We start from the raw sequence: 19,226 nt of genomic DNA, 5'->3' as shown, positions 1-19,226 counted from the left end.
CAATGTTGGAGCACTCACCAACTCCTGAGGTAACTGGTTCCACTGTCGCACTGCTCTAACAGGGCGTTTTTTCTGATCTTCAACCGAAATCTGGCTCCCTTTAACTTGAGCCCATTCTTGCATGTCCTGCACTCTGGATTGATCAAGAACAGATCTTGCTATCACATCACCCCTCAGTCTTCTTTTCTCAAGGCTAAACATGCCCAACTCTTTCAGCCTTTCCTCATACGGCTTTGTTTCCAGCCCCACCCCCGATCCTTCTTGCTGCCCTCCTTTGAACTTGCTCCAATTTGTTAGCGTCCTTCTTGAAGTGTGGTGTCCAGAACTGGACGCAAGACTCAAGGTGAGGCCGAACCCGTGCTGAATAGAGGGGGACGTTTCCTGCTGCCTTCAACTTTTCCCACCATTATTTATTTTTCCAGTGAGTGTTATCATCTCAGATCATCTCAGAACCGCAGAGTGGGAAGGGATCCTATGGCGTTACGCCCCTGTTCAGGGGGTCCAGTGGGGAATCGAACTCCCAACATCTGGCTCCACAGCCAGAGACCTAAAACACTAAACCAGGCAGTACTTATCCTATGATGTGCACAAAGTACAATAGTTCAAGCAAGCGAGACTTGATCTAACACCTAATTATTTCTCTTTCTGACAGTATTTGGTATCTGTAAAGCGCTCCTTCAATACATTTCAGACGAATCAACTCGCATCTGTTTTCTTCCCTGTGTCCCATAAATTTATTTATTTATCCTGTTTATTTATGAGGGAGTGCAGGAAATCCATTTCATCGATCTCACATGTGCACATACACTCACACGTGTACACACCTACGCACAGAGTTTTGCTTTTGTTACACAATGGCCAGCCCCATGACATCAGGAGGGCCCTCACTCTTGTCTTAGATGTTGCCTTCGAATGTTGGAACTAGAAGCCTCCTGTTTGGCGATCCCATTGACAGACACTTATTACAACATAAGACATAATTTCCTCAGGAGCTGGGAAATAATAGAATCTTTGAAATTCAGAGCTGGAAGGGACCCTATGGAGTCCTGTCATGGAGGCTCAAGTGGGGAATCGAACTCCCAACCTCTGGCTCTACAGCTCAGAGACCTAAGCCACTGAGTTATATAGTGGTTGCATTTATGGCCCATACCTGCCTGAAGCCCCCAGTTAGCATGATCAGCAACCATGTTGCATGGGAGACTGTGCATGAGCTGAAGTTTGGAAAAACACTTTTGTGAAGCTCCGATTCTTTATTTTCTGGGCACAACTCTGCACATTGGGAGAGGTAAGGGCAAAGGTTCCCCTTGGCATTTAGTCCAGTCATATCTGACTCCAGGGCGCGGTGCTCATCCCCATCTCCAAGACGCTGAGCCGGTGTTTGTCCGTAGACAGTTTCCGTGGTCACATGGCTAGCAGGACTAGACACGGAATGCCGTGACCTTCCCACCATGGTGGTACCTATTTATCTAATCACATTTATATGCTTTCGAATTCCTAGGTTGGCAGGAGCTGGGATGAGTGACGGGAGCTCCCTCCATTGCGTGGATTTGATCTTACGTCAGCTAGTCTTCCGACCTTGCAGCACAGAGGCTTCTGCGGTTTAACCCCCAGCGCCACCACGTCTCTATACATTGGGAGAAATCAGGGTCAAATCTTTAGTTCTCAAAGTGGAGGCTACCAGACTCCAAAGCCTAAGACCCATAGACTCAGGGAACAAAGTCTGGGAGTTATAGATCAGTGTGTGAGGGGGGCCAGTTTAAAAGGCTGGGCGCTCATCTCCACCCTTGCTCAGCTGGTCCTGGGGCTCACAGGTTCAGTGCACAGCAGGGTGTGGACTCTGGTTATGGAATGTCAGGGCACCAAAACCTCCAGGGAAAGAAGGGAGGGAAAGCATCTACTTGGGACCTTTGCACTCTCTGGAATGACACAGCACCTGGCGGACCAGGGGTCCACAAATCCTGGCGCCAGCAGGCAGAGTTTGGGGGGGGGGACTGTTTGGAGTTGGGAGCTCTCCACAAGCCAAAGCAGAATGTTCGGCACTGCAGAAAATTCCCTGCCTGGAAGAAAAGAAGGTGAGATGCCCTTGGCAGGAATGGCAGCAAACCCATGCGACTGTGCCATGCAATTTGCCATCTACTCTGCCACTAAGATTTTCCCTCCTGTTTTTTTGCCATATTATTTGGTTAGTCAGGTTTTTACCAGTATTTTGGCCCCTTTAAAGTGGGTTATTCTCACAGCTGTATCCACAATTCCAAACCCTTCCCCTGACCAGCCTGCCTGCCTGCCAGCCTGCCTGCCGGCTTCTATGATGTCATGAGGACTCACCATTATGATATCACAAGGACCTGTCCCCTGGTTTCAGAGCCGGGGGAAGGCTACTGACCAGTCAAGGGAATGGGTCCTCTGGAAGTACCCAAATGTACTTCCCCTGTCTAAATGAGGGAAGATCAAGACCTACAGATCTGAAGGATCTGCCTGAGCAGATAGGCTGATCCTTCCGTGATGTCACCGAGAAAGCTTCTTCCCATGCCCAAAGTAACGAGGCATGTAAAACAATGAATGCCATCGCTTTTTCTCTCCCAGATTTTCCTCATTTTTGATACTGAGGCAAGTACAATGTGCGTCGCCCTCCATGTTAGGAAAATGGACAACGGTTGGAATCAGCTGATGCAAACAGAGAGGAATTATATTTTGGCTCATTTTTAAAGTTTGCCAACATTTGCAAGTCCTACAGTATATCACAGAAATGAGTACACCCCCTCACATTTCATAAATATTTCAATCTATCTTTTCATGTGACAACACTGAAGAAATGACACTTGGCTACAAGGTAAAGCAGTGAGTATACAGCTTGTATAACAGTGTAAATGTGCTGTCCCCTCAATATAACGCAACACACAGCCATTAATGTCTAAACCGCTGGCAACAAAAGTGAGTACACTCCTAAGTGACAATGTCCCAATTGGGCCCAAGTAGCCATTTTCCCTCCCTGGTGTCATAAGGCCCATTGATGTCACAAGTCTCAGGTGTCCAAATTGGGCACAAAGGGTCAATATTTTGTGTGGCCATCATTATTTTCCAGCACTGCCTTAACCCTCTTGGGCATAGAGTTCATCAGAGCTTCACAGGTGGCCACTGGAGTCCTCTTCCACTCCTCCATGATGACATCACAGAGCTGGTGGATGTTAGAGACCTTGCTCACCTCTCACCTTCCCATTTCAGGATGCCCCATAGATGCTCAATAGGGTTGAGGTCTGGAGACATGCTTGGCCAGTCCTTCACCTTTACCCTCAGCTTCTTTAGCAAGGCAGTGGTCATTTTGGAGGTGTGTTTGGGGTCGTTATCATGTTGGAATACTGCCCTGTGGCCCAGTCTCCGAAGGGAGGGAATCATGCTCTGCTTCAGTAGGTCACAGGACATGTTGGCATTCATGGTTCCCTCAATGAGCTCCCCAGTGCCAGCAGCACTCAAGCAGCCCCAGACCATGACACTCCCACCACCATGCTTGACTTTAGGCATGACACACTTGTCTTTGTACTCCTCACCTGGTTGCCGCCACACACGCTTGACATCATCTGAACCAAATAAGTTGATCTTGGTCTTACCGGACCACAGGACATAGTTCCAGAAATCCATGTCCTTTAGTCTGCTTCTATGCAGCAACCCATATGCGGGCTTTCTTGTGCATCATCTTTAGAAGAGGCTTCTTTCTGGGATGACAGCCCTGGAGACCAGCTTGATGCAGTGTGTGGCGTATGGTCTGAGCACTGAGAGGCTGACCCCACCCCCACCCCTTCAACCTCTGCAGCAATGCTGGCAGCACTCATATGTCTATTTCCCAAAGCTAACCTCTGGAAATGACGCTGAGCACAAGCACTCAACCTCTGGGGTTGACCATAGCAAGGCCTGTTCTGAGTGGAACCCGCCCTGTTAAACCGCTCGATAGTCTTGGCCACCGTGCTGCAGCTCAGTTTCAGGGTTTTGGCCATCTTCTTGTAGTCTAGGCCATCTTTATGTACAGCAACAATTTGTTTTTTCAGATCCTCAGATAGTTCATGACCATGAGGTGCCATGTGGAACTTCCAGTGACCAGCCTGAGGGAGTGAGAGCGATAACACCTGCTCCCCCTTTCACACCTCAGACTTGTGACACTAACGGGTCTCATGACACCAGGGAAGAAGAATGGCGACTTGGGCCCAATTGGGACATTGTCACTTAGGGGTGTCCTCACTTTTGTTGCCAGCGGTTTAGACGTTAATGGCTGTGTGTTGCGTTATTTTGAGGGGACAGCACATTTACACTGTTATACAAGCTGTGTACTCACTGCTTTGCCTTGTAGCCAAGCGCCACTTCTTCAGTGTTGTCACATGAAAAGATAATACTAAAATATTTATGAAATGTGAGGGAGTATTCTCACTGCTGTGATCTACTGTATGTGAGATCAAGTCCTCATTCAACCAAGAAACGCATTGAGATGGACCTTATTTGTTAGCTTGATCTACCTTTCTGGGTTGTTGTAAGGAGGAGGAGCCTATAGGTCATCTTGAGCTCCTTGGAAGGTAGACCAGATAGAAAGGCAAGAAATATGTCACTCAGTAAATACCCCAGCAGTTTCTTTGCATGTAGCAAATGAAATTGCTTGCTTTAGGTCCTCCCTCGTTGTCTCTTTCTGTGAAGAACTACAACTGGCAAAGATAAGGTTCCTGTTGTCATAAACCTAACCACCGGGTGTGTGTGAGAGAGTAAACAGCATTTCCTGCCCCATTCGGAGTCAAAAGCTCACAGACCTTCTTATCAGTCTATCTGAAAACATTTGAAAGCTGAAGTTTTCATTAAAAGTTTAACCATGAGACTTTGGAACATTCTATAAAACGTAGAACATTTATCTGCTCTCTCTTTCCCTCTCTCTCTGTGTCTGTGTGACTTTTGTGGCTTCTTAGCCCAATGTATTCTATCAAGAATAATCTCGGCACATCCCCTAAGCCTCTTGAAGGATCCTTCCAATGTAATCCCCCCCCCCATTGAAAATCAGAAAACTGCAGTTCTGGAACCCTCAAAGAGAGCAGGGTGATCAGCTGAAACAAAAGGACACGATCCAGGCCGCTTTTTGTTAGGCCTCTACGTGCATGAGTAGTTGTGGAATAGATCCATGTGGAGAATGTTAGTAGACGGATTGAGCCAGTGGAGGTGCCTCTGTGTTTACTTACCACATTCAGTGGGTCTACGCTAATGGGGGCCAGCCGTAGGATTCTGGCCCCTGTGTCCAAATTTATCTTTTTCTAATTCTGCATGCCAGGCGTGCATCACACTTGTGAGACTGCCTCAAAACACAGTAAAAGAGAAAGCAACCCAATAATGGGTAGGAAGTCTGTGATGTAAGGATAGATAATGTTCACGATATTTGGCTGCCAGAAGCAAAGCACCAAAGTGGCCCCTTCTTCCTTTCCATCTACAAAAGACAACTGTTCCACGTGCTATTTACGTCCTGGAGGCAATGCAGTTGAGCATTATTACAACAGTGGCGAAAGGATGAGCCACAACGGGACAAATGTTACTTGTATTCTCTCTCTCTCTTTTTTGGATGCCAACTCTCAGAGTCACTCAGTCCACTTTGATGGGAGTTGTAGTCCAAAACACAACCACAACCTCCGGGCACACAGCTTGCTCCCAACGGCCTGCAGGTGTCACTTGGGGGTGGTGGTCTCACTCTGCCATCTGGTAGGCCTGTCCCCCACCCAAAGAATACATGACAAAGTGCTTTCGGTCCCATGCGGCATGGTAGCCACATTGACGATTAATTGGGGTGGAAAAGCCATCCAGATTAGGTGGCTGGCCTTTTGGCTGCTCTGGAGCCACAATCCCCTGCTAGCACCCAAAAGCCACTCATGCGCCGTCCCGAAAACAACCTCTTCATCCTCTAATTAAAAAACAGCTTTGGCGAGGCGGAGAAGTGTCTGGTTGCACACGCGGACTCTCACGTTACCTCATCAGTATTCTATACACCTTGCTTCCAATCTACCGAAACTGCCTGTGACGAAAGGATTAGGCTTCCTCCAGAAGCATAACTATTGACAGTTCATTTTTTTTTTAAAAAAACCTCCCCATTTCTCTAAATATGCGAAGTTTAACAAAAGCTTCCCCGCAGGGCCATTACTTGAGAGCAGGGCCGTGTGGCATTTTAGTGGGAAACATTCAGCAGGGCCGGTCCATGGCATTTTTGCTTCCTGAGTAGACCGTTGCGCTCACCACCCTAGTCAAGGCAGAACATGCCTAAAGCCAACCACATTATTTTGCCACTTGTGTGAGCACTTCGTTCTTGTTATAATTCCGATTTCTAAATTTCACTCAGTCCCTGACCATCCGAAAAATACACATACATATATATATATTGCAGGCAGGAGAGAGTACAAAATACAATTAGGAAGATAAGTTTTGTGAGGTATTGAAAGAAAGAAAGAATGAATGAATGAATGAAAGGAAGGAAGGAAGGAAGGAAGGAAGAGAGAAAGAGAGAGAGAGAGAGAGAGAGAACGAACAAATGAAAGAATGAACGAATGAATATTCAGTACTAAGGAGAATGGCATGTTCTCGGAGCACGCTCAATTTACAAGAGCTGTCTGATCATCCTGCCCCACTCATCACGTTCCGTTCCGCCCTTTATGGGAGGATCTGTGGCCTACCTTCAGCTTCTAGACAGAGAATCAACCAGAGCCCATAAACTCAGGACATTTTTGTGATCTGGCGACACAAAAATCAAGAGAAGAACCCTCAATGCTCTGAGGACGGTGTGCAGCTGTTCGGTTTGGGATGTATAGGAAATGAATCTGAATAGCGGTCTTTTAATCCACTCTTGGCGGCTTAGAGGGTTCCAAGGCAGGGAATATTTTTTTCTGCCAGTTTTCCCTGAAGATGTCAAGAAACTGCACCCAAACTTGAGTCCTCCGTGCGTTCTCCCAGTTCTAGGTTCATTTGCCTGCTAACGAGAAAGCTGCCGGGATTTCTCAAACATTTTCTCTTCCTTCTCGTTAGGTTTTTGAGGGTTGAAGAAATTAGTAGAACTTGGCAACGTTGAGGTGCGTGCGTGCATGCATGTTCTTGGAGTACAATAGTTAACTCCATTTATTGAAGCCTGGCAAAGTTCTGGAATTTCATTGGCTCCTTTCTCTGATATCTGAAAATCCCATATCTGAAAATCTGCTCCAGAGAAAGGAAGTTTCCCTCTTTACAAAGACTTAGGATGAAAAAAAAAATGCTGTTTTTAATGTGTTCACTGTGTTCATTATCTAGAAGACTCCCTATTTAATTTAATTTTCCCCCTCTCCTCATTGGTATGAATGACTAGCTATTTTTCATTTGTTCCTTGAATTAGTATTTTTCATAAGGATGAGAAACCTGTGTTTAGAGCATAGGGGAACATAGGAATTTCTAATGATAAAGACACTAGCATGTTTTCAGAAGTACTGTAGGGTGAGGATATACTGTACTGTAATTTCTCAACACCCTGACTAGATATCACATCTACAGGGGTTTTCCAAACAGCCAGCACTGCAGTCCTAAATATATCCACATTTGATGCCGGCAGAACTCAGTGGAGTGTATCTGAAGATACAGATTCACCAAGTTGCACTAATATTGTTCATTATTCTTGTTCTGAACGAAATCCAGATAAATGTTGGGCTTTTCTCTCTCACCAAACGTACAGTACCTGTTCTCCTAGGTCCTTAAACAGTTAATTAATTATTATGTGCAGAGCACTTAATTAGTTATTATGTGCAGAAACATAATAACTAATGCTTTTCTCATCAGAAGTACTGTATTTTTCAGTGTATAAGACACACTCAGGTATAAGATGCCCCCCTCTTTTCTAACCCCAAATTATGAAATCTACTGTAAGTGGGGCTTAGCGAGCGTAGGGGGGGGAAGGGATCAAAGCACTGCAGGATCGCTTTGATCCCTGCTTTCCCCTCCACTTGTTTTTGTTCTCTCCTCAGCTTACTTCCGTGTATAAAACGACCCTCAATTTTTAGTCTAAAAATTTTAGACAAAATTATAGTCTTATACATGGAAAAATATGGTATATGGTGATGAGACAAGCTTTTTTGGTTGATATATTTGTATTAAAACAATTTTTTAAGATAGGAGATCAGGGGGAGAAAGTTGGCAACCCTGTCAACTTTCAGAAATTCATTTAGGAGAATAGTATAAAACATCTCATGGAGCTGCCTCTGAAAATGGCTTAAAATGTTCTATAAAAGTACCCTTTGAAAATAACTAGAAAATGTGAGTTGTTACAAGCAACTTCATTCTACTGGTCATGTTAATGTAGGAAGGTTAGCTTCATCACAGCCTCCTTATCTAAAAAGTTACAGTTAACTACATTAGTGGTAACTCATCATTTCCAAAGCCTGATTGTGACTCAATTCAATTTTACTTTGTGTGTTTGTATGTGTATTTCAGTTGGTTTAAAAAAAGCCTTCAGTGGTGACAAGAGGGCCGGTCCCAACTTTTGGCAAAGTGGGGCCATCAACTTGTCATGCAGAAGTAGACTGTGATCGAAAAACTCACAGTGGAATAAACAAGTTGGTCTTAGAGATGGAAAATGCATCCTCAGCTTTGCTTTGCTTTTGTAATATATCTCCTTCTGAGACACACACTGGTCCCTTCTTTAGTGAAACATAGAACTGTGTCTGCTACATAACTATCCCCTGTGTGTGCAACCACAATATCCAAGACATTTCTCACTCCAGAATATTGGAGGACAGGTTTAAAAAACAGGGGCTGGGACTAACCACTCTCTTTCAAAGCAAGCAAGTTTGGTCTTTTCAGTGTATGGGATCTGTTTTAAATCCACGACACAGAAGGTCGTTGGCATCTGTATGGGTGGTGGTAGGTGGGTTAGAATAACTTTATTTAAAAAGACATAACTTGAAAACTGTTTGCCCAAACACCCCCCAAATTTGGCACATAGCAAGAGCAAACCGTCTGCTACCTCTGTGCCACCTTTGGTGCTGATCTGAGGCCCAGCTTCAAAGTTAAAATTTTTTTTTGTTTGGGACACACCTATTATTTAACTTGGTTTATGAAATGCGGAACACTGCTGTTGCACAATGCATTTATTGGTGCACTCCCATGCACCCATAATACAGCCTGTCTATCTTGTGGACAACTGATTGTAGCCAATCACAAAGTGATTCTTAATAAGAAACAACAAGCAAACAAAATGTGCTGAACAGGGAGAAGATGCAGCAGCCAAGTCGACAAATATTTTTGGGGGGAGAAATTCTGTCAAGAAATGGCTGTGTCCCCTGAAGTCTACATTAGTGAAGGAGGTTGAATTCTGAGACTGACTTAGAAAGGGGACATTTCTTTAAAAAAAAGGAGGAGTTTTGCACATCCCAACTTGTCTACTAATTTCATCTCATTGAAGTCAAAATCTGGAGGTTCTATCAGGGAAGGAAAATTACCTGAGGAAAAGTATGTGAAATGCCAAGATAGTCTTGGTCAGACTGGCAGACGTTTTGGCCCTGGGTCCCACTGTTGTCTAATTGTGAAAGTGAGGGATGAGCAAGATCATTTCACCCTCAAAATGCTGCGCCTACATGTGCAGGTTTCATTGTCACACTCACAACTGGGAGTGAGCCCAAGAGAAAGTGATGCTTCTTCCTTAGCCTTCTTTCTAGATCCCTTAACTACAACTCCCATCATTCCCTATCAATATATCAGAAGGGTCTCGTAACTCATGCTGGCTCTTGACATCATCACCCCCTCACATATTCAAAGACTCCCTCCCTCATTAACTTAACGCTTGTCTTTGCTCAAGTTGAGGACTAACTCATCCAGGGTTCAGATAGAAATATCAGGATTTGTAGTCGGTAAGATCAGCATTTTCCCCACCACCCAAATTGCATGAGACTCTTCTTCCTTATTTCAGTGAAATAGGTTTTGATGACGTTCTGCGACTTTTGATCCTTCCCGACAGCAGGGTTTATTTTAGATCCTCCTTTGTTCCGGGAGGTGGAGTTTAGCGCCTTGGGGGATTCCCAACTGCAATTCATGTTTGTAGCAGCACAACTTCATGGCTATAAGCTTGGAAACAGCATTCAAAAATGACCCTCATCACCACCGCTACCCACATGGCTCCAGCAGAGAACTACGGCAGGGATGAAGATGTTAAATTAAAAGATTTCTGAAGAAGAGCTTGAGAAAAGAAGAGGAGAGGGTGTGTTCAGATACGAATCCTGGAATACTCTGACACCATGTAGGAAAAAAAAAGGGGGGGGAACAGGATCCATTTGGAAGAAATACCCTGAAAATCACCACCAGTGAATTAGTACATCTGAGAACTCAATTTCAACACCACCAGCTCCTATGTCTCTAACAAAGTCCACTTGGCCATATTATAGTTTATTTATTGCAAGTATCAAGACATTGTCTCCCTACTCAGAAACTGAGTGTTCAATGTGTTGCATAGCCTTAATAGATCAGCCCCAAGTGCGGGACACACAACAATGGGCTCAAGAGACCGGAATCCATGTTTTGATTGAATGTCAGGAAAAACTTCCTAACTGTTAAAGCAGTACGACGACGGAACCCATAACCTCGAGAGGTGGCGAGCGCTCCAACACTGGAGGCATTCAAGCGAAACTTAGACAGCCTCTAACCTTGGCAGATGTCCTTTGATTTGTATTCCTGCATTGAGCAGGGGCTTGGACAGAATGGTATATTCTTATAGGCCCCTTCCAACTTCATCATTCTGTGATTCTAAAATACAGTGGCACCTCGCTAGACAGTTACCCCGCATGACAGTTTTTTTTTTTCTAGACATTGACTTTTTGTGATCGCTATAGCGATTCGCAAAACAGTGATTCCTATGGGGGAATTTCGCTTGACAATGTTTGGTCCCTGCTTTGCAAACCGATTTTCTCTAGACAACTATTTCGATAGCTCCCTCCGCGCTCGCAAAACGGGTGTTTTCGGGACCTATGTTTTGGAAGACAGCTATTTAAACAGCTGATCAGCGACTCGCAAAGTGGCTTTCCTATGGCCAATCTTCGCTAGACAACAACGATTCTTCCCCATTGGAATGCATTAAACAGGTTTCAGTGCATTCCCATAGGGAAATGCTTTTTGCTAGACGATGATTTCGCTAAAGAGCGATTTCAGTGGAACGGGTTATCATCATCTAGCGAGGCACCACTGTAGATTTTAATCCAAGCAAAATCTAGCCAACTTATGAAACAATAAGAACACACCCACAAACACAGCCTGAATTCAGCTCCTAAAATTGGTCGTATCCTGGGATTTCACCCAAAAATGCCTTCTGATTAAAAAAGAAAGAAAAAGAAGCAACCCCCCCCCCAAAAAAAAACTTAAGAAGGGAAAAGCATAAGCCCTAGCCAGCGTGGCTAGTTGTCAGAGATGCTTGTGATCCCACAATATCTGTAGGGTCACCGTACTTCTGCCACCACCACTTACCCTACTAGCAAGTTTTTCTCCAGAATATTATGCTTTCTCAATTGACATTCATTGACAGCCACCTCTGACAGCTTATATATATATTTTTGCCATTCATCACATCCAACATTCTGAGCAAAAAGTCACACCGTTATCACATGAAGTTTTCCTAGCTCACACCCACTAGGAATACCAAGAATCATGTACCAACTGGTATCACAGTCACCGTGAGTCACAGAAGCACCAGCTAGGAATGGGAAGGAGCCAAAACGTCCAAAACCTTTTTTTAAAATAAAACTCCCCAAATCTCCCAATGTCTGTGCCAAGTGGGGATTCTGGGAACTGCAGTCCAAGAGAGTACAGTATCATCTCTGAGCTCAGAGAGGGGTAGGATAAGAGATTACCCTTTCTGTCTTAACTTCATTTACTTAAAATCGTAAATGTATATTACATTTTATATCATTTTGTTTTTAATGTAAAACTGTATATTTTAAATTGTTTTTATCTTCTAAATTGTGAGCCGCCCAGAGTAGACTATGTCTAGATGGGCGGCATATAAATGCAATAAATAAATAAATAAATAAATAAATAAATAAATAAATAAATAAATAAATAAATAAATAAATAAATAAATAAATGTCTTAACTTTTGGATTGCCCTTCTCCCCAAGTTGGCTCGCAAATCAGTTAACATGACTCCGTCGTCTCAGTTAAAAACACCGCAAGATATAATGCTGAAAAGTAATTACAACACCGAACGATATTAGAAACCACCATCAAAAGCGCTTAAAACATACCCTGATTTCAGTCAATGCAGCGTTCCTAAGTCTCAAGTTCTCTCTGTCAAAGCGGTGCGCAAATTTTCAAATGTTCATAATTGCTTGTCGAGAATGGACCAAACGATATTCTCAGCCGTTGTCCAAAACCCAACTCAGTGGATGCATCTGTTTCCACTATCAAGAAGGCAGGCTTTGTATTTGTCTGCCAAAGAACTGTTATAGAAGAGGTTCCTGTTACCACACAGAGGTGCTAATCTTAACGCTGTATTGCAACCATGGTCAAGTACCACAGGAAATTTTTTAAGAGCTAGGTACAAAATGACTATCTCACATTCTTAAAAAAAAATCTTATTTTCTTCTTTACAATTTGTAAAACCTTTTATTAGAAAACAAATCAAGCAAAATTCTTGCCCATCTCCAGATAGGAGGGGGTGCGAGAGAGGTTTTTGTAAAACTTGGGACATTTACTTTTTTAAAAAAACACTCAAAAGTCCATTTAGCTGCCATGCTGGCTAGGGGATTCTGGGGGTGGTAGTCCAAGAAAGTAACCTTTTGAAGCTTTGACCTGTTTCTGTCTTCAGTCATCCCTTCTCAGGGCCAAACATGCCCCTTTCCTTCCACATTTCCTCACAGCACTAACTTTGTTGCTTTGCCTTGAGTGTGGGCCAGTTCATTTATCTCCTTCTTAATGTACAGGGTGCCAAAGGTAAGCACAGTTTTGAAGTCACTGGACAGGCCAGTCACGAAAATTCGCCTAGCAAATGTTGAACTGTGTTCACCACCCCAGAGTCAGGTGAAAACACTGCTTTGTCTGAGGTGGAATATAAAGCACTTTCGCCATTGTGTCAAGTACCAAAGGCTGTCCGAGGCAGAAACCCCACCAAAAAGGCCTCTTCCTGGCAGTTGAAATACATTAACAAAAAGTTTAATAATTAACAGCTAGCTAGCCTTCTGTAATACCCAAAACAGCTGCCCGAGGCAGTTATACTTTTCTTTAATGGACCCACACACCATATTACCAACCCTGGCTGGAAAACTCTGGGGGAAGCAAGGAAGCAGTAAACTTTTCCTCAGGTCTTTTTCCAAGCTGCTCCCATGCCCATAACAATCATCTTCATCTTAGAACTGTAGAGCTGGAAGGGACCCTATGGATCATCAAGGAGGCCCAGTGGAGAATCGAACTCCCAACTTCTGACTCCACAACCAGATGCCGAAACCACAGAGTTATCTAGCAGTTCACATGGTGGTTGAGTAACCTTAAAACAAACAAGCAAACAAAAAACAAACCCACCACATCCAATCATTTCCCTCTAACCCACAAACACTTCGCAGGTATAACACCAAAACTGCTTTTTGAGTAGGGTTGCCAACTTACCAGAAAGAAACTCAATCTAGTATGCTTGGACTCCCCTCTGTTTCTTAAACAGAAGTCTGCCTGACAAAAACCAGCGGCTGTAGGCTTTTCACGGTGTGGAGCAAGGCATGATCTTTTACATGATATTAATCTGCTGTCAAAGGGACTGCCAGAAAGTCTGGTTTCATAGCTGGCCGCATTTCATCTGAGCCTTGAAGAAACCGTACCAAGAGGAATAGAATAGCCAAATGGGGCTTGTGGCAGAATAGCAGTGCCAAGAGAGAAGAAGCACCGGTCGAAACAAGAGCTCTGTGTCGCCTGAAAGCTGGCTATCAACAGGCCGGTAGACCATAATGGTGGGGGGAAGCTTGCCAGCGGACAGAGAAAAACCTGGCCTGTTTTTGCTCCTGTGACCTGTATAGAGTTTCATGACCTTCAGGGTGAAGTCAAGCTTTTCCTTACTTCCCCATTATTATTATTTTTCCGTTCCACAGGTAAAACGATGGTCAAAGAGATAGCAACACAAGATATTCAAAAGCTGACGTGACCCCAGGACACAACTCCAAAAACATACAAACAAACAAACAAAACCACTAGCAAAAAGTTCTCCAAACTTTGGGCAGTAAGTAATTGACATGGCTGCGTCTCAAGGACCGGGTGTAACATTAGGAGGATTTCAGGGAATGTGTAATTCACTTTGACCGATCAGGACTTCCACCAGGCTGGCCGGCCCAGTGGAAGGGGTCTCTGATGGCCCGATTATCCTTTTGGATCTCTGAACGCATTCCCTCCCCCCCTCCCTTGACTCCTTTGCCTTCTTACCTGGGTCTCCAGGCTAAAAACCTTTGTGTGTGTGTGTGTCTTGTCCCTGTCAGTTTCAGCCTGTGTGCGCTCTCTCACAGCAGCCGGCTCCGTCTGTGGCTGTTGCAGCTGCTGTTCTCAGTCACCCGCTCACCCAACCAGCCACCCACACACCCACCGCCACCTCCTTCCTGGCCGCCGGGGGCAGAGATGGAACTTAAGATGTAGCGCACAGAGCTTGCTCCCAGTTGCCTGGTGGCTGGTGCTAACCATCCATCCAGCCAGCCAAAATGGGGCTCCTATCTTGGGCTGTCGGGGGGGGGGTCTTTTCAGGAGGAGATGGGAGCCCCGGACTTATTTCTCTCAGCCCATCTTCCTTAACAGTGTCCCTCTTAAGATCAGTTGATCGGCCGAAGTCTGCAGAAGGCAAAGGTGTACAGAAACCAGGTTTTGGGTTTTTCCTTTTCCTTTCCTTTTCTTTTGGTAGACATAAGCAGCCTTATTACAGGAGGATCAATTTATCTCAGGTGCACACACTGTTAGCACCAGAAAGACCAAGTGGATTCTCGGTCCGATGAACTCTCACTCTAGAAGCCAAAAGGATGAAACGGAGGCTATCATACTTTAGGTCAGTGGTCCCCAACCTTTTTAGCCCCACGGACCGCCTGGGGAAGGCATAGTGCTTGTGCGGGAACGCTTGTGCGTATGCACAAAGGGTGGTGCAGCGCTCATGCACATGTGCAAATGGGCTCTGGGGGGGGAGTGGGTGCAGGGGTGGGGGAGGTCTCTCTCCGCAGTCTAGTCCGGCTCAGGCCACGGACCAGGGGTTGGGGACCTCTGCTTTAGACATATCATGAGAAGACAAGACCTATTGGAAAAGACAGGGATTCGAAGTAAGCTGTAGGAAAAGAGGAGGAGCAAACAAGAGAGGGGTTGACTCTCTAAAGGAAGCCACAACCTTGCGTTTGCAAGACTTGGGTAGGGCTGTTAATGACAGAGCCTTGGGGGGGGGGGTTCCTTTGCTCAAAGGATCACCCTCAGCTGGAAGCAACTTGATGGCATCTAACAACAACACGAGGTACGTCTGTGTAGACCTCTGCCTCCCCCCTCCCACTCCCTGTCACACGTTCAGTCTTTCCGCCCTGGACAGACTCCTTTTTTACATCCATCCATCAGAAGAAATGACTAGTAATCCAGAGAAGCATGTGTCAAATAATATTCATTCACTTTTAAGATAGAGTTGCTGCTGTTTTTGCTGCAGTAGGTTTGCATCGGTACCGTTCAGGAAATTCCTTCCATACATACTTAACATCCCCAGGCCACCTCTTTGGAGAAGCTGAAAGAAACAGAATATTGAGTGATAACAGACCGGCCTCCTGTGCTTGAAGAATTCATCCTAGTTGAAGATATTGCTGAACAGAAACCAAAAGGGCAGGGGTTCCCAACCTTGGGTCGCCCAGGTGCTCTTGGACTACAACTCCCAGAAATCCTGGCCAGCACAGCGAGGTGGGAAGACCTCTGGGAGTTTGTCCAAGAACACCTGGAGACCCGCAGTTGGGAACCATAGCAGTAGGGTATCCAACAGACATTTTTCTCACATTAGAATTTTTATTATTATTATTTCTTTGCCAAGAATGCAATGTTGACTGGGGGATTCTGGGAGATGTTGTCCAAAAAAAATCCTTCCTTCCTTCCTTCCTTCCTTCCTTCCTTCCTTCCTTCCTTCCTTCCTTCCTTCCTTCCTTCCTTCCTTCCTTCCTTCCTTCCTTCCCTTGTTTATATATTTCCTTCCTTCCTTCCTTCCTTCCTTCCTTCCTTCCTTCCTTCCTTCCTTCCTTCCTTCCTTCCTTCCTTCCTTCCTTCCCTTGTTTATATATTTCCTTCCTTCCTTCCTTCCTTCCTTCCTTCCTTCCTTCCTTCCTTCCTTCCTTCCTTCCTTCCTTCCTTCCTTCCTTCCTTCCTTCCTTCCTTCCTTCCTTCCCTTGTTTATATATTTCCTTCCTTCCTTCCTTCCTTCCTTCCTTCCTTCCTTCCTTCCTTCCTTCCTTCCTTCCTTCCTTCCTTCCTTCCTTCCTTCCCTTGTTTATATATTTCCTTCCTTCCTTCCTTCCTTCCTTCCTTCCTTCCTTCCTTCCTTCCTTCCTTCCTTCCTTCCTTCCTTCCTTCCTTCCTTCCTTCCTTCCTTCCTTCCTTCCTTCCCTTGTTTATATATTTCCTTCCTTCCTTCCTTCCTTCCTTCCTTCCTTCCTTCCTTCCTTCCTTCCTTCCTTCCTTCCTTCCTTCCTTCCTTCCTTCCTTCCTTCCCTTGTTTATATATTTTCCTTCCTTCCTTCCTTCCTTCCTTCCTTCCTTCCTTCCTTCCTTCCTTCCTTCCTTCCTTCCTTCCCTTGTTTATATATTTCCTTCCTTCCTTCCTTCCTTCCTTCCTTCCTTCCTTCCTTCCTTCCTTCCTTCCTTCCTTCCTTCCTTCCTTCCTTCCCTCCCTTGTTTATATATTTTCCTTCCTTCCTTCCTTCCTTCCTTCCTTCCTTCCTTCCTTCCTTCCTTCCTTCCTTCCTTCCTTCCTTCCTTCCTTCCTTCCTTCCTTCCTTCCTTCCCTTGTTTATATATTTTCCTTCCTTCCTTCCTTCCTTCCTTCCTTCCTTCCTTCCTTCCTTCCTTCCTTCCTTCCTTCCTTCCTTCCTTCCTTCCTTCCTTCCTTCCTTCCTTCCTTAAAAATGTACCTTTCCAAGAGTCTACAGACTTCCAATGCAGTATTGTATTACAACAGCATTCTTCTGGAACTGCAGCACCAGTTACAGCTATGAGTGTTACCGACCGTCATCCAAAAACCGCAAAAGAGACCATCAAGCGGCTTGACACCAAAGTTATGTGCAACAAATGGGACCGCTGGCTCAAAATGGACACTCTCGCATCACAAGCCTATGCATTTCTGCTTAGAAGGGAGTGCCGCTGTAACGGCACTTATAAAGTTGATAGCTGAAAGACTATACAGCGATAAATCAGTAAGAAAAATATACGGTGGCTATAAACAAATGCACACACACACACAATCAAAATGTAAAGTTAGTATGAACCTGCCGAATTTGTGCAAACACCAGTTGCCTGAGGTAGCACTAGTAAAATGCAAAATTAAAAACAATGATTTTAATATTTGTAATTTACCGTTTTACTAAAGAGTATTATTAAAGAGTAATTTGCATTTTATGAAAAAGACCAGCCTACTGAGAACGTCTGTTAGGTCTCCCACCTTCCCTCCCCCTTCACATCTCAATGAGCGGCTGACCTTTAAAGTTCAAGGAGCTTATCATTATTCAGCAGGCCTCCTTCCCAGTGGGGCGCCATCTTCATAAATACTTGGGCTCCAACTTACCGAGAGCCTGGGCCAATGAGCACAAATGACAGGAAGTTTTCATCTAGCGTACAAGTGGTGTGCGCAGCTCTTATGCTCGGATGAGTACCTCTTACCATGACAAGCTTGGGAAGGCTTCCGTAATCCAGGAACACGAGGGATGGAAGGATCAGAACCAGAGAGAGGAAAGCGAACTGGAAGAAAAATGCAGACGTGAGGGTTTTTCAGAGTCCAAAAACTTCACATTCTTGGCCTGCAACTCTAAGACAGGGGGATTCTGGGAAATGTAGTCAACCATTTTCCCCCTCTAAACTTGGGATTCTTTAAACTTCAAATGTATTACTCATCTCTTTGGTGACTGGCATCAAGGAGCTCAGCTCCTCCAGAACCATGTTATAAATTTTAAAAATCATTTTGCTCAAAGAGCCCCCTTTCCCCTTTTAAAGGTTTTGAGGGGCACAATTGTGCCATGTTTGGGGGCTTCTAGAACCCCCCTCCATGGATTGCTGCCTTGTTGTGGTGAAGGGGCTTGAGTAATTCAGAGAAGCTTTGGGCTAGGCCATGGAGGGACACCCAAGATGGACAGGACATAGTGGAGAGTTCTGACTCAACACGATCCACCTGGAGCAGGAAATGGCAAGTCACTCCAGTATCTTTGCCAAGAAAACTCCATGGACAGAAATAAAAGGCTAAAAGATATGACGCTGGAAGATGAGCCCCTCAGGTCGGAAGGCATCCAATATGCTACTGAGGAAGAGTGAAGGACAAGTACAAGTAGCTCCAGAGCTAATGAAGTGGTTGGGCCAAAGCTGAAAGGATGCTCAGCTGTGGACGTGCCTGGAAGTGAAAGGAAAGTCCGATGCTGCAAAGAGAAATACTGCACAGGAACCTGGAATGTAAGCTCTATGAACCTTGGGAAGCTGGAGGTGGTCAAACAGGAGATGGCAAGAATAAACATCGACATCCTGGGCATCAGTGAACTAAAATGGACAGGAATGGGTGAATTCAGCTCAGATGATTATCATATCTACTATTGTGGGCAAGAATCCTGTGGAAGAAATGGAGTAGCCCTCATAGCCAACAAAATAGTGGTAATAGCTCTACTGGGATACAATCTCAAAAATGAGAGAATGATTTCAATATGAATCCAAGGCAGACCTTTCAACATCACAGTAATTCATGTTTATGCACCCACCACCCACGCTGAAGAGGCTGAAAGTGACCAATTCTATGAAGACTTACAACACCTTCTAGAACTGACACCAAAGAAAGATGTTCTTCTCATTCTAGGGGACTGGAATGCTAAAGTAGGGAGCCAAGAGATAAAAGGAACAACAGGTAAGTTTGGCCTTGGAGTTCAAAACGAAGCAGGGCAAAGGCTAATACAATTTTGTCAAGAGAACAAGCTGGTCATCTCAACACTCTTTTCCAACAACACAAGAGGCGACTCTATACATGGAAATCACCAGATGGGCAATACCGAAATC

General features: G+C 44.8%; 1 protein-coding gene across 2 annotated transcripts in view; it reads right to left on the bottom strand.

The window, feature by feature from the left end:
- PRKCQ (protein kinase C theta) overlaps positions 1-14,521 on the bottom strand; it is a 50,394-nt gene extending 35,873 nt beyond the window's left edge. Inside the window, exon 1 of one of the 2 annotated variants that reach the window (XM_073002505.2) lies at positions 14,409-14,521. The gene's annotated coding sequence lies outside the window, so the exon portion shown is untranslated. Of the gene's footprint in view, positions 1-13,607 lie in introns of both variants that reach the window. The other variant, XM_073002506.2, reaches the window with a different exon arrangement.
- Between the last annotated feature and the right edge of the window lie 4,705 nt (positions 14,522-19,226).

Source organism: Pogona vitticeps, chromosome 5 (assembly GCF_051106095.1).
Source record: "Pogona vitticeps strain Pit_001003342236 chromosome 5, PviZW2.1, whole genome shotgun sequence".
NCBI classification, from domain to species: Eukaryota; Metazoa; Chordata; class Lepidosauria; order Squamata; family Agamidae; genus Pogona; species Pogona vitticeps.
Note: the sequence above shows the minus strand (reverse complement) of the source record. Positions and strands in the feature narration are given on the sequence as shown.